The 16,822-nt window shown below is 47.4% G+C and overlaps 1 pseudogene; it reads left to right on the top strand.

Annotated features, from left to right (window-relative positions):
* Nucleotides 1–13,825, top strand: part of LOC147702676 (uncharacterized) — a 56,087-nt pseudogene extending 42,262 nt beyond the window's left edge.
* Nucleotides 13,826–16,822: the final 2,997 nt, after the last annotated feature.

Raw genomic sequence — 16,822 nt, 5'->3', positions numbered from 1 at the left:
AGCGGGCTCCCAGGCAAGGCCACCGCTGGAGTACACTCGAGCACCAGAAATGGCAACCTGGGTGCAGAAAGGAGAGCCACCAAAAGGGGGGTCCGCCAGCGCCACCGCCCCGTGGGCACCACACGCCGACTCCGGGCGCAGGGCTTCAAGATGGCCGGACAGGGCAACAAAGGGGGTATCTTCCTGCGTGGTCTTCCCCATCCACGGCATGCCGCGCCCTACCACGGGGACCCCCGGCCGCTGGACCGGGCCCGGTCAGTCTCCACCGGCACAACCACACAACGGCCTCTCCCAGCCGACCCCTCACCTCCACCAGGGGCCGGCGCCAACTCCGTCACTCCGGCCGGCCCACACAGGCAAGTCCCCGGTCTCCACGCCGCGAAGTTCCCGGATCAAGCAGGAGCACAGCTTCGGATCCGCAGCTCGCAGGAGCCCCCAGGTCGGACGGTGAGTACGAGCGTTGCTTCACGTTTCCGTTTCCTCCCGAGTGTGTCATCTCGGAGCAGGATGCTTGGCAGGATATGTGTGTTGGGCAGGAAGGCTGGCGGAGCCGAGTTACAGTGCGGCCATCGTGGTCGCGAGCTTGGCTCCTACCCCTGTACCATCATTCTTGATCCGTTCGTGGAGTCTCATTCCCTGAAGTGACCCAGGAGCTGCTGCATTTCTTTTCTGACTCGGCCCGTTATCGTATTATTTCTAGGTAAATCGTGATTTGCCCAGGCAGTACACACATGTTTTTTTGCCTTGGGCAGTGATGTCTTTCTTGTTAATGCCTTTATTCATTGTCAGTTCTTCTCTTTTTTATTTAGTTGTTTGAATTATTAGCTTCTGGATTGGTAGTCGGTTTGAGCTGTCTGTTTCAATTACTTGAGCCACTGGCCTTTTTTTGCTTGTCTAAACTTCGCATTGACTGTGTGCTATTCCCGCTTCATTTGGACTACATCCTAGGCATTGTCCTTTCCTGATTTACTGTAAGTTTGGGAGCCGTTATGTTTTCATTTATGCTCTATTTCTTGGGCACACTGTGTTTCTTTACGAGCACACATTAGCATGACTATTTCGAGTGGACTTTCTGGCGTGCGTTGAATGTTGCCTCTTAAATTAGGAGAGATGATCTGATTCATTCTTGCTATTGTGGATGCTATTCACTTCCTTTTGCTTATGATTCCTTTGTTTTATCTCTAACCTTTTCTCTTTTCTCGGAATTTACCGGATTTTCTCTACACATTTCCGTTTTTGCTATTTTCTGCCACTGGGTGAAAGGCTTCCCTTGAACCATTGTAGGATGATTTTTGCCTTGACTCCAAGGGAGAATGTGTTTAATTATTTTATATATTTTCTTTTGTAGTTTGGATGGAACGTCCTGATTTGGAATTTACCATATTTGGGATCTGTGCCCGTTTCTGAAATATTGGCACATTCAAATTATTGCTGGTTTTTTTTATGCTGTTTGTACATTTTTTGTTCTCCCCACTTGTGGTCCTGAACTACAGAGAACTGTATCTTTAGTGCCCTGAGGAAGGTGTTGGCTACGAGGTAGCCTTGGCACCGAAACGCGCGTCGGCACCATGCAGGACAGAGACCTTTGGACAAGGACTTCCAGTAAATGTTCAGACTTTATTGTCCACTCGTATAATTTGGTGGTGGTGGTCTCTGCCATTGTTTTGTTGCATATATGTATATATATTTATTGTGTAAATGCTGGATGTGAGTTGGTTTGACTGAGTGAGTAGGTAGATGAATGGAAGTTTCTTCATGAAATGTGTCTGAGATTTGCTTTTTACTGAATGATAAATCTGTTTGTGGGGACGAAATATTTTGATTTGTGTACTGATTTGACAACAGTGTAAAATATCAGAAAATTGTCGTTGTTTTAGGATTCCTTTTGTTCAGCACATCATATGATTTTGATATTCTGCATTCTTATTTGATTTGTTGATACATTTTGTTATCTATTACTCTCAGTACATTTATTGTATCTCTAATAAATTTTGCTTTATTTGTATATTTGTTCTTTTTGTTAATTTTTTTATCACATTCTCCCTTTAGTCATTTGTAGTCTTGTTGTGTTTTATCATTCCTGAGACGTTATCACGCTCTTTTATCATCATTTGTCAGGTGACACCTCTCCCTCGCTCTTGTGAGGTAGATCTTTCCTTACTCTCAAACACTCTCTCACAGACTATCTCATAGTCTCTCACCGACACTCTCATTGACACACTCTCTCACAAGCACACTCACAGACACACTCTCTCACAGACTCTCAGACACTCTCGCACAGTCTCACAGACACTGTCTCACAGATACTCTCTCACACTCTCACAGACACTCTCAGAGATACTCTCTCAGACACACTCTCTCACTCACTCTCATAAACTCTTTCACAAACATTCTCTCAGAGACTCTCAAAGACTCTCTCACAGACACTCTCTCACAGACTGTCAGAGACCCTCTCTCACAGACTCACAGACCCTCTTTCATGCTCTCACAGACATTCTCTCAGACTCTCACAGACACAGACTCACACTCTCTCAAAGACACTCTCTCACACTCTCTCATAGTCTCTCACAGACACTCTCTCACAGACGATCTCACACACACTCTCACAGACTCTCACAGACACACTCTCTCACAGACTCTCTCACAGACTCACTCTCACAGACTCTCACAGACACTCTCACATACTCTCAGACACTCTCTCTGACAGACTCTCTCTCACAGACAGACTCCAGACTCTCACAGACTCACTCTCACATACTCTCAGACTCTCAGACACTCTCTCGACAATCACAGCCTCTCACAGACACTCTCACAGACACTCTCTTACAGACTCTCACAGACACTTTCTCACAGACTCTCAGACACTCTCAGACACTCTTACAGACAGAATCTCACAGGCACTCTCTCACAGAAACTCTCTCACAGACACTCTCACTCAGACTCACAGACACTCTGTCACAGACACTCTCTCACAGACACCCTCTCACAGACTATCTCACAAACTCTATCACAGACACTCTCAAACAGGCACTCTCTTACTGACTCTCACATACACTCTCATACACTCAGAAACTCTCACACTCTTACAGACACTTTCTCACAGACACTCTCACTCTCAGACACTATCACAGACACTCTATCAAAGACACTGTCACAGACACTCTCACAGACAGACTCTCACAGACATTCTCTCATAGACACTCACTCACGGATACTCTCTCTCACAAGCACACTCTCACAGACACACTCTTCCACTGACTCACTCTAAGTCTCTCAGACACTTTCTCACAGACTCCCAGACATTTTCTCGACACTCACAGACTCTCACAGACACTCTCACAGACACTCACAGACACTCCCTCACACTATCACAGACTCTCAGAGACTCTCACTGACACTCTCTCACAGACTCTCACAGACACTCTCTCACAGACACTCTCACAGACACACACTCACAAGCACACTGTCACAGACTCTCAAAGACACTCTCACAGACTCTTAGACACTCTCTCACAGACTCTCACAGACTCCCACAGACACTCACACTCACAGACACTCACAAACTTTCATAGACACTCTATCAAACACTCTCTCACAGACACTCCCTCACACTCTCGAACAGCCACTCTCACAGACACTGTCTCACAGACACTCTCAGAGACACTCTCAGATTCCCAGACACTCTCCCAGACACTCTCACAGACTCTCACAGTCTCCCACAGACACTCTCTCAGACACTCTCTCACAAACTCTCTCAGACACTCTCTTACACTCTCACAGAATCACATAGTCTCTCACAGACTCTCACAGACTCACACAGACACTCTCTCACAGACTCTCACAGACACTGTCTCACAGACACACTCTCACAGGCACTCTGGCAGACAGACTCACAGACACTCTCCCAGACTCTCTCAGACTCTCTCTCACAGACACTCCCTCACACTCTCAGACACTCTCACAGACTCTCATAGACTCTCACAGACACTCTCTCACAGACTCTCTCACATACACTCTCACAGACTCAGACACTCTCACACTCTCACAGAAACTCCCACAGACACTTCCTCACAGACACTTGAACAGACTCTCACAGACACTCTCACATACTCTCACAGACACTCTCTCTCAGGCTCTCATAGACTCTCACACTCTCACAGACCTTCTCTTACAGACTCTCTCACAGACACTCGGACAGACTCACACAGACTCTCACAGACACAGACTCTCACACTCTCTCAAAGATACTCTCACAGACAGACTCTCACAGACAGACTCTCACAGACACTCTCACAGACACTCTCACAGACACACTCACAAGCACACTCTCACAGACACTCTCACACTCTCACAGACTCTCTCATAGACACTCACAGACTCACACTCTCAAAGACTCTCTCACTCTCTCAGGCACTCTCACAGAGACTCTCACACTCTCATAGTCTCTCACAGACATTCTCTCACAGACGCTCTCTTACACACTCTCACAGACTCCAGACTCTCACAGGCACACTCTCTCACAGACACACTCTCACAGACACTCTCTCACAGACTCACTCTCACAGACTCTCACAGACACTCTCACATACTCTCAGACACTCTCACAGAGACTCTCCGACAGACTCTCTCTCACAGACTCCAGACTCTCACAGACACTCTCTCACAGACTCACTCTCATATACTCTCACAGACTCTCACAGACACTCTTTCACAGACTCTCAGACATTATCTTGACACTCACACATTCTCACAGACACTCTCACAGACTGTCTCACAGACTCCCTCTCACAGACACACTTACAGACTCTCACAAACTTTCACTGACACTCTCAGACTCTCACAGACTCTCACTGACACTCTCTCACAGACACTCTCTCACAGACACTCTCTCACAGACACTCTCACAGACTCTCAAAGACACTCTGACAGACTCTCACTGACACTTTCTCACAGACACTCTCTCACAGACACTCCCTCACACTCTCGAACAGCCACTCTCACAGACTCTCACAGACACTGTATCACAGACAATCTCTCACAGACTCTCAGACACTCAGACACTCACATACTCTCACAGACACTCTCAGACTCACACTCTCTCACAGACACTCTCACAGACACTCTCACAGACTCTCAGTCTCCCACAGACACTCTCTCACAGACTTGCTCACAAACTCCCACAGACACTCTCACAAACTCTCAGACACTCTCACAGAATCCCTCTCTCATAGCCTCTCACAGACACTCTCTCACACACTCTCACAGACTCACACACTCTCTCAGACTCTCACAGACACGGTCTCACAGACACACTCTCACAGACAGACTCACAGACACTCTTTCAGACTCTCAGACACTCTCTCACAGACACTCCCTCACACTCTCACAGACACTCTCACAGACTCGGACTCTCACAGACACTCACATGCTCTCTCTCACATACACTCTCACAGACTCAGACACTCTCACACTCACTCTCACAGACACTCCCTCACACTCTCACAGACACTTGAACACACTCTCACAGACACTCTCTCTCAGGCTCTCACAGACTCTCACACTCTCACAGACCCTCTCTCACAGACTCTCTCACAAACTTTCACAGACTCTCACAGACTCTCTCACAGACAATCGGACAGACTTGCACAGACTCTCACAGACACAGACTCTCACACTCTCTCAAAGATACTCTCACAGACAGACTCTCACAGACAGACTCTCACAGACACTCTCACAGACACTCTCACAGACACACTCACAAGCACACTGTCACAGACACTCTCACAGACTCTCTCATAGACACTCACAGACTCACACTCTCAAAGACTCTCTCACTCTCTCAGGCACTCTCACAGAGACTCTCACACTCTCATAGTCTCTCACAGACATTCTCTCACAGACGCTCTCTTACACACTCTCACAGACTCCAGACTCTCACAGGCACACTCTCTCACAGACACACTCTCACAGACACTCTCTCACAGACTCACTCTCACAGACTCTCACAGACACTCTCACATACTCTCAGACACTCTCACAGAGACTCTCTGACAGACTCTCTCTCACAGACTCCAGACTCTCACAGACACTCTCTCACAGACTCACTCTCATATACTCTCACAGACTCTCACAGACACTCTTTCACAGACTCTCAGACATTATCTTGACACTCACACATTCTCACAGACACTCTCACAGACTGTCTCACAGACTCCCTCTCACAGACACACTTACAGACTCTCACAAACTTTCACTGACACTCTCAGACTCTCACTGACACTCTCTCACAGACACTCTCTCACAGACACTCTCTCACAGACACTCTCACAGACTCTCAAAGACACTCTGACAGACTCTCACTGACACTTTCTCACAGACACTCTCTCACAGACACTCCCTCACACTCTCGAACAGCCACTCTCACAGACTCTCACAGACACTGTATCACAGACAATCTCTCACAGACTCTCAGACACTCAGACACTCACATACTCTCACAGACACTCTCAGACTCACACTCTCTCACAGACACTCTCACAGACTCTCAGTCTCCCACAGACACTCTCTCACAGACTTGCTCACAAACTCCCACAGACACTCTCACAAACTCTCAGACACTCTCACAGAATCCCTCTCTCATAGCCTCTCACAGACACTCTCTCACACACTCTCACAGACTCACACACTCTCTCAGACTCTCACAGACACGGTCTCACAGACACACTCTCACAGACAGACTCACAGACACTCTTTCAGACTCTCAGACACTCTCTCACAGACACTCCCTCACACTCTCACAGACACTCTCACAGACTCGGACTCTCACAGACACTCACATGCTCTCTCTCACATACACTCTCACAGACTCAGACACTCTCACACTCACTCTCACAGACACTCCCTCACACTCTCACAGACACTTGAACACACTCTCACAGACACTCTCTCTCAGGCTCTCACAGACTCTCACACTCTCACAGACCCTCTCTCACAGACTCTCTCACAAACTTTCACAGACTCTCACAGACTCTCTCACAGACAATCGGACAGACTTGCACAGACTCTCACAGACACAGACTCTCACACTCTCTCACACACTCTCACAGACAGACTCTCACAGACAGACTTTCACAGACAGACTCTCACAGACACTCTCTCAGACACTCTCACAGACACACTCTCTCACATGCACACTCTCACAGACACTCTCACAGACTCTCTCACAGTCACTCTCTAAAAGACACTCTCTCACACTCTCAGACACTCTCTCACAGAGACTCTCACACTCTCATAGTCCCTCACAGACATTCTCTCACAGACGCTCTCTTACACACTCTCAGAGATGCCAGACTCTCACAGACACACTCTCTCACAGACACACTCTCACAGACACTTTCACAGACTCACTCTCACAGACTCTCCCAGACACTCTCACATACTCTCAGACACTCTCACAGACACTCTCTGACAGACTCTCCCTCACAGACAGACTCCAGACTCTCACAGACACACTCTCACAGACACTCTCACAGACTCACTCTCACATACTCTCACAGACACTCTCTCGCAGATTCTCAGACATTCTCTCGACACTCACAGACTCTCACAGACACTCTCACAGACTCCCACAGACTCCCTCTCACAGACACTCTCTTACAGACTCTCACAGACACTCTCTTACAGACTCTAACAGACACTCTTACAGAGAGTGTGAGGGGAAGGAGGAGATGGAGGGAGGGTGAGGAGGTAAGGGTTAGGAAGGGGATGTGAAGAGTAGAGTAGAGAAGGGAAGGAAAGGGAAGAGGAAGGGTGGGGATGGAAGAGGTAAGGAGGTTGAGGGGAAGGAACGATAGGGGAAGGGCGAGAGAAGGGAAGAACAGGTGGTGTGGTGTGGAGGCCAGTTGAGGGTGAAGAAAGAGATTGGAGAAGGGAAGGGAAGGTCAGGGAAGGGAAGTCCAGAGGAGGGAAAAGGAAGGGAGAAGTGTGGAGTCAAGGGGTAGGAAGAGGGGGGGAGGGAAGAAGGGGAGGGTGAGGGGAAGGTAACAGGAAGGGAGGTGAAAGGAGGTAGAATGAGGAAGGGATGGGTTAGTGGAAGGGTGAGGAGAGGGGTAAGAGAGCAGAGGGATGGAAACAGAGTTGGGGGGATTGGGCAGGGAAAGGAGAGGAAAGGATAAGGAAGGGAAGGGTAAAAAAGGGAAGGGTGGGGTGGAAGGGAAGGGTAAGGGAAAGGAAGGGAGTGTGAGGGGAAGGAGGAGATGGAGGAGAGATAAGGGGTAGGAAGTGGAGGGGGGGAAGTGCAGTGAAGAGTAGAGAAGGGAAAGGGAAAGAAAGGAGGGGAGTGTGAGGGGAAGGAGGAGATGGAGGAAGGGTGAAGAGATAAGGAAAAGAAAGGGAAGAGGAGGGGTGTGGCGGGAACGATGAGGGACAGGAGAGATGATGGACAGCGAGCGAGAGAGAAAGGGAAGGGTAAGGGAAAGGGAAGGAATGGTAGAAGGGAAGGGTAGAAGGGAAGGGAAGTGAAAGGAAGGGTGAGGGGAAGGTGAAGAGATGCAAAGTGGGGGTGTTAGGAAGAGGGAGATGTGAAGGGAAAGGATGGGAAGGTAAGATATGGGTCGGAAAGGGGCGGTGGGGTGAGGAGGGAAGGGCTTAGGAAGGTTAGGGGAAAGAACTATAGAGGTGTTCAAAGGGAAGGGGGAGGGGAGAAAAAGGAAGGGGTGGGAGGGGAATGGGAGAGAAGGGGTTGGATGAGCAATTAGATGGAAGGAGATGGGGAAAGGAAAGGGAAGGGAAGAGGAAAAGGGGAAGAGAAAGGGTTGGGTGAACAATGAGATGAGAAGAGATGGCGAAGGGAAGGAAGGGGTGGTGAGGGTGGGAGGCTAAGGGGTAGGTAGGTGGGGTACAGGACTATAGGGAAGATGGGAAGGGTGAGGGAAGGGAAGAGTAGGTGTGAGGTGGAGAGAAGTGGAGGATTAAGAATGGGGTTGGTGAAGGGAAGGGGTAGGGAAGGGAAGGTGATCGGAGGGGAAAGGAAGGGATGAGTGGGGAGGGTGGGGAGTCAAGGGGTAGGGAGGTGAGAGGAAGGGGTGAGGGGAAGGTGGAGGCAAGGGAGGTGAAGGGAGGAAGGGAAGGATGAGTGGAAGGGTGTGGGGTGAGGAAGAGCCAATCGTATGGGAACAGATTGGAAGGGAACGGAACGGGTGGAAAAAAAGAATGGGGTGAAGGGCAGGAGGCGGTGAATGGGATGGAATGGAGAGAGAGAAGGGAAGGGGTGGAGATGGAAAAGGAGAGATAAGAGAGTGTGCGATGGGACCGGAATGGATGGAATGGGAAGGCAAATGAAGAGAACGGAAGGGGGATTGACAGAATGGGGAAGGATTGAAGAGGTAAGGAAAAAAGTAAGCATGGGCGGAAAATCTGTTACGCTCGCGGATTTTCGGTAAATTCGCAATCCGCGAGATTCGCGAATTTCCCGCAAAATCCGCAAATTCGCACGCAGCGGATTTTTTTTCTTTGCGGTGTAAGTTCGCAATTGCGAACATGTAGGTGCGGCGGGCAGCAACAATCTCGCACTCGTGAAATTACAAAAATTGCAATTCCGCACAAGAAATCTACTAGCAAGCAGCATAGACCTTCTGAAAATGATTATTTTTATCAGAATAACTCCTCAGGTTGACATTTGCCTGCACTTTTTTTAGATTTGAGGCCTTTTGATTTTCTTTGGATAACTTTTGGATTAGAAATCAACTTTCTCATATAAGCTTGGTGGGGCATTAAAGTTGCTGTAATGCTGCTCTGCAGAAAAACGAGTTTTGCAAAAGTGAAAGCAGGTTCAAAAGTTCAAACTCATCATTAGTAACCGTTCCCTGTAGTGCTTCCTGACAAGGGCCCCTCCAAAGTTCAGTTGCTAGTTGCAACAATTGTTCAGTTGCTAGTTGCAACAATTGTATGACCCTGCTCTGCCCCTCACAGCAGGCTCATAGAATAGCTACAAGTAGGCCACAAAGGTCCTGGAAAAAAAAATGCACTGCAACAGAAAGCAAATTACAGATAAGGATGCAGATGCCAGACTGGAATTTTAAAATAGTGACACATTAATAAATCAACCCCAAATTAATTCATGTCAGTTGAAGCAGGCAGTTGTGCTTGCTTTTCCCCCCATAATCTACAGTGATGATGAACCAGAGGGTGGCATAAGGCATTGATGTACCAGAGGGTGGCATGGGTAAAACAGAGGGCGGCAGGGGTGAAACAGGGTGCTGGGAACCTATGATGATGAACCAGACGTAGAAACAACATAATCGTGAACGTTGCGAGCCGACATGTAAGTTCGCGATTGCGAACTGTTACAAAACCCTCGCGAACTGTCAGAAATCCTTGCGAACTGGCAGAAATCCTTGCGAACACCAAAAAAAATCCGCAAACTCCTGAGAATTCGCGGATTTTGCGGATTGCGAGTTCGCAAATTCACAAAATTCGCGAACGCCAGATTCGCAAAATTTGCCCATGGTTAGAAGAAAGTAATGGAGGGAAAGGGAAATTTAAAGAAGGTGCGAGAAGGGGAGAGGAGATATATGAAGGAAAAAGAAATAGAAGGGAACAGAAAGAAAGAGGGAAAGGTACTTTAATCAGAAGGGAAGGGAGGTCAGTATCAAGTCAGTTTCAAGCCAGTATCAAGTCAGTTTAAAGTTTGGTTTCAGTTCAGTTTCAAGTTCGGTTTTCATTTGGTTTATAATATACTCACCCTGTCCCTTGTGACCCATCCCCACCCACTTCTTTTTGGAGCCTGTGAGGCCCCGGCCCCCTCGGCCTCTCGTGGGCCTCGGCTCCAGCCGCAGCTGTGGTCCTCTCCGTCCGGTGCTCATGAGTGCAATGCTGCGGCAGCCTGGTTACCAGCCTTGTATACCACGGACACGTCACAATAGAGATCTTCAACCTGTCATCATGCATCACCGGTTATGGGCGATGACAAGTGTTGCATGCGGTGTATGAGGTGGAGCAGCCGAGACACGGTTTTAATTCAATAACCTTAATATATATATATTTAATCACAAAATGATCCTGCGATGAGCCTCAAAGACGAACTAATCCTGTCCGACATTCTCCCCCCTCTCGGTGGCCTCTCCTTGTCTCTGCTGCGGAGGAGGCCTCCCCTCTGCACTTAGCCTCGACCTTGTGACATCACAGTGGAGGGCCTGGCACGTCACAGGTGTTCCATCCACAGGATTCCCCTGCTGGTGCTGGCCTGGACCTGGTGACAACACAGGGGAGGGCCTGGCACGTCACAGCTGTTCTATTCACAGGATTCCCCTTCTGGTGCTAGCCTGGACTTCGTGACATCACAGAGGAGGGCCTGGCACGTCACAGGTGTTCCATCCACAGAATTCTGCTTCTGGTGCTAGGCTGGACCTCGTGACATCATTGTGGAGGGCCTGGACTGGGTAGTGAGATGAAGGGAGACCTCAGAGGAGAGTCAGTAAAGAGTCTGAGAAGTGAGATGAAGGGAGACCTCGGGGAGAGTCAAGAGATGGGAAGAGGCTGGGGAGTGAGCCGAAGGGAGACCTCGGGGAGAGTCAAGGGATGGGTAGAGGCTGGGGAGTCCGATGAAGGGAGGCCTTGGGGAGAGTCAAGGGGTGGGTAGAGGCTGGAGAGTGAGATGAAGGGAGGCCTCGGGGAGACTCATGGGATGGTTAGCGGCTGGGGAGTCCGATGAAGGGAGGCCTCAGGCAGAGTCAAGGGGTGCGTAGAGCTTGGGGAGTCAGAGGAAGGAGTTGTGGGTTTAGGGAGAGAGAGTTGTAGCATTTTTGGACTCATTGGACTATGAGAGGCTGTAGTGTCAAGCAAAGAACGAGCTGCTACGATGACGAGGTGGTCATGGGGATGACTGGGGTTGAGGATTAGGTTAGGGGGAGACGAGAGAGGTAGTGAAGCCAGAAGATGTCATCAGTTTGAGGCGTGGGAAAATAAATAGAGGCTGTGGTGCAGGGGGAGAATAATTGGAGGCTGGAGTAGATGACCAGTGGATTGGAGACCGGCAGGATCAAGGCGAAGCACAGGCTGGCTGTCCCTCAGTGCTAGACTGACAGCCAGCGTGTGTCAGTTCTAACTGGCTGTATTGTCCACTGTTGCTTATCGTCGTTGGGTCTGGTGGTACATGAAGGAGGAGCACGGGGAGGAACCGGGATCAACCCCCCCACATTCAAGTACCAGCACATAGAGTGGGCGGGTCTCACTTATGCATGCCCATTCCCATTGTGTGTTGCATAGCAGAAGGCTGATTTTCCCAACCCTTTCCCTCCCAATCTCTGCCTGCCCACCACATATATCTGCCCTTCTGCTGATGCCCCAGCATCTCTATATGTGGTGCATTCCTCTGCCTGCACAGCCATGGGCAGGTCTGTGTTTCGGGCAGCAAACTGGCAAGGTAGTTGGCTTGGCAGAGACTACGCTTTTCTACTGTTTGCCAGTTTATGTGCACAGCCTGTGTGTTACTGTGAACCTTTTTGCCTCTGCATATGAGTGCATATTTGTTTCACACACACACTTCACCAGTGTGTCAATGCATTGTGCTACATTGTGATAAATATGCGCATTGTTGTGTCATTGTGGAAATGGGGCAAGGGAGTACATTTCTGTTGGGTTGTGGGAAATCGGCAAATATGTGCAATGCTGAGTTAGTAGTGTATGTCAAGGGGCATTAGACTGGGCAGTGAAGGGTTAATGTGTGTAATGTGTGGTTATCAGTTTTTCTAAAGTAATGTTATGTTGTCATGTTATCTGTTCTTTAAGGCTTGTGCCATTAGTATGGTATTAATAGCAGTTGGTGTTGACCAAGAATGACGTGGTGGGGAGACAGAAAAAAAAACGTACTTTCGACCTGCCTCTTCATGCTCTCCCCTCCCCTCCCTTCCCCTCTCCCCTCCCCTCCCCTCCTCTCCTCTCCCTTCTCCCCTCCCCTCCCCTCCCCTCCCCTCCCCTCCCCTCTTCTCTTCTCCTCTCCTCTCCTCTCCTCCCCTCCCCTCCCCTCCCTCCCTCCCCTCCCCTCCCCTCCCCTCCCTTCCTCTCCTTTCCTCTCCTCTCCTCTCCTCTCCTCTCCTCTCCTTTCCTCTCCTCCAAGCACTAGCTCCCAGACTCCGCTACGGCCAATCCTGACGCTGCTCTCATGCTGCTGGTGTCAGTCAGGATTGGCCTGAGTGCTGTGAATTTACGCTCCCAGTGAGACTGGGAGCCTGCGCCTGCTATCTCCAACCCGGCAATGCAGCTCGGGTTAGAGACAGCTTCAGTGCGCATGACGGTTTGGCCGGCCAAACCATCTTGTTCACTGAAGGCAGGGCCCACCACTCCCCCTCAGTGCCTGTATTCCCCCTGGCCCGCCCCCAAAGACTTGTCAGGAAAGGAAAAATAAAACTATATTTACTTTTCATTTCCTGCCATTTTGAGACCTGTGTGTGGTGGGGGGGATGCTGGGGGTTGTGACGCTCCTCTGCCATAGCAAAGGAGCCGCCGCTGTGGTATTGTAGTGCTTTCATATGTGTGTCCTTTCGTTTCCATCAATCAATTGTTAATTGTTTGGTTGTGTTTTGTAGTGATTTCCTAAAGGCTAGTTTATTGTTACTTAACGTGAAACTAACATGAGCTGATTGTAGTAATGTGTAACAATGGAGTAAATGGGAGACCCATTCGCAAGTGGAGGTGTGCACAAAGTTAACAAGACCTCTGTGGTCTATTGCTGATCCTTTCACCATTTATATCATAAAGACTCTTGATTACTTCCAATTTTGATTATCATTATTTGTTTATTTTCTTCATTTTCAGAAAATTCGTTTGAATTAATTCATTCATTTACAACAGTTCGCTGCTCAAACATTTAACTCCTACCCAATGCATTTCGGGTCAAGGATGACCCTTCTTCGGGGGTCTGTGAGGAAAACAAAGAATTGCATGAGTGTTCCTGCTACTCTCAAATTATCACATTAATCAGTTCATTATCTTAGTAACAACTACGAGTCTGTATTGTAACTCTGTAACAAAAATACAAGAAAAATATTTTAGTTCAATTGTCCATGTAAATCTTCACAACCAAAGCAAGAATTGCACCCAGTACCACGATCTAGTGTTTACACGTATTTTGTCCATTTCCCAAAATAAACGATGTGTAGACAATGGCCCCATGTCGTCTTGCGTTATTATCAAGCTAAACAGTTTTAACAAAAACACAAAACAAAATAATTCTATTCTTCGTGCTAAGTAGCTCTGATACGAGCGTTCCGTTCTTACTCACGGTTAAATATCAAGCATTGCGCGCCGTATTCATTCAGCCAATCGCTATGCGTTAAACATTTCCCATTGTGTTTTAACGCGTGATCACGTTCGTGATTGGTTCTACTCCCGGTCACATGATCGCTACGCGATCTCTGGCTAGTTGTTACTTCTATATCACAACAATACATCGTAATCATAAAAAAATGATCATAACATGCTGTGAAGCATAGTGGCAACATCTAAACGATTGTATTTGTGTACCCCCTTATTTACCCTTCCCAGTGGTCAGTGTCTGTGGTGTGCTGAAGTACTTTGGTGTTTTTCATTGAGCTGAGTGGTCAGTTGTCCATTGGCCCCCCGGCTAGGGAGATGGTTTTCTAGGCAGCATCACTAGTCTGGAAAAAGTTATTGAAGCAATGTGTGCAGTACATTTATGTAAGAATATCTGAATGCCTCCAAGGCGTATGTTGATGTGTTGCTTGGGAAGAGCTGTGGAGCTGGCAGCACTCTGCCAACTATATACAGCGTCCGGATACCCCCCCCCCCCCCCCCAGGGGGTGATAAGCAGTGCTATACAAATAGACTGACTGATTGATTGATGGATTTGGCTTTGGTGTTCTGGTGTGCAGTCAGTGAAGCTATCTGTTGTGTTTGAGAAAAGAATATAATTAATCTAGTTGGCAAGGTGTTTTGTAAGTGGGTATTGTTGCAAAAAATAAAGTTCATGTGGGATGGAAGTTAGGATCAGAGAAGCAAAGCAGGAGAGAGGGAGTGACCAACATGAAATCAGTGTGTGTGTGTGTGTGTGTGTGTGTGTGTGTCTGTATGAGGTGTATCTGCTGTGTTTTTTTGGCCTACCTCTTTGCAGAGTGCCAGTCTTAACAGATGTTCCAGGGGTTGTCAGGCGCTCTTCTGGGACTCTCCCCTCTGGAGAGATATTTGGGATCAGTAGCTCAAAGGAGCAGCTCTTGAAGACATTCTGCTCAGTTCAACAGGAAGGAGAGAACAAGTTGAGAGAGCCGGAAAAGTAGGGAAGAAAACTGAGATAAAAATAAAAAAGGTAGATAAAGTTGACAGAAGATATCAGTCAAAAATATGAAAGAAATTAGTATGTAGCGAGGGAGCCAGAGCTCGAAAAGATGGGCAAGAAATGGAAAAGATGGAACATTATTTATAAATTGCAAAAAGTGAGTGTTAAAAATGTGATTTAGGCGCCTCGTGATTGTGACCTTTCAAGAGTTCTAGATGTAATTTGCTGTTGTGTGGCACCAATACTTGAACCAACTTCAGAGTTACGGTTTGCGTTTTAATCCCAGTCAAAAAACGGAGTAAATGCACCTATTGGAGGTATCCACGTGTTTTCCTAAAAGTCACCAATTTCAAATCTAGTGCGATTTTTAAGGGGGTGGGGGGTTAATGCACCATATGCAGAGATTATTTATAATTTGTTTGTCCCAGTTCGGGTCATCTTCCTTTTATGAAAGTGGGTAAATTCAGATTCTGCACAGATCTGTGTTACCTTTGTATCCAAAATTCCAATTCTAAAAACGTAGCTCCATTCCAGCATTTTACTGCCCGTAGGAGCTTTGCATCAGGGTATAGGGGTTAAAATGAGCGAACTTGAAAAATACATTAAAAAGTACTAAATTGCACCATTTCACACCCAAGAGTACCTCAGTCTGTTCAAAGTCTATACATGTGTGTGCTAATATAAAAAAAAATTTAACTTGTCTGTTTTGGTTCATGTAAGATTTAGGTATGAAGTAGGACAAGTGGATTTCTCTAAAGGGCGAGCAGATTTCTGAATTATTTTGCTCTTAATCAAGCAGATTTTTAAAAGACTTCCACACCCCTGAAACGGCCTCATCTTTTTTTCCTATACATTCCAAAAAGAGTAATGAAGTAGATTTCCCATTGAAACACAGTACAAACACAAAGTGTGGTCTAAACAATATTTCTGCCTTTTTATTTTTCAAGGGGTTAGATTAACCAATAATACTGTGTGTCGTCATTCACATGTACCATGGTATACCACGAAGGTACCACAGTATACCGCGGCCCAATATATCAGTAAGTTATTGTGCCTTATTACTGAAAAACAAGTGAAGAAATTCAGATCACATAACAAAAAGACCCTTTCCACCCCATCACCAGGTCTTCAGACGGTTGGTGAAGACCTGGCTTTTCTCTCAACTTTAATTCCTCGCCTATCCCTCACTCTGTCTGGCTTTAGCGCTGGGACTTTTTAATATAAACAATGGTTCTGTCGGGTATGTCACTTGATTCCTTCAATACATGAACTAAATTCTTTTTCAGGTGCAATTTACAGTCTTCTAATTACTTAAGACAGAGCTCCAACTTAAGAGCTTGCAAATCCAACATCAAAGAGGTTCAGGGTATTCATCTGTTTTTAATCTATGAATTCGTTTTTTCATTCATAAACACCCCTTATACATATCATACTTTTTAATCAGGACTTATTCACAATTCATAAATATTTTTCAAAAGGCGGCGCAAAAAATTAAGTGATTATAATGTGACATAAAATGAAATAGTGACATTC

This window comes from Lissotriton vulgaris, chromosome 7 (genome assembly GCF_964263255.1).
Source record: "Lissotriton vulgaris chromosome 7, aLisVul1.2, whole genome shotgun sequence".
Lineage (NCBI taxonomy): Eukaryota > Metazoa > Chordata > Amphibia > Caudata > Salamandridae > Lissotriton > Lissotriton vulgaris.
This window is presented reverse-complemented; position numbering and strand designations above follow the sequence as displayed.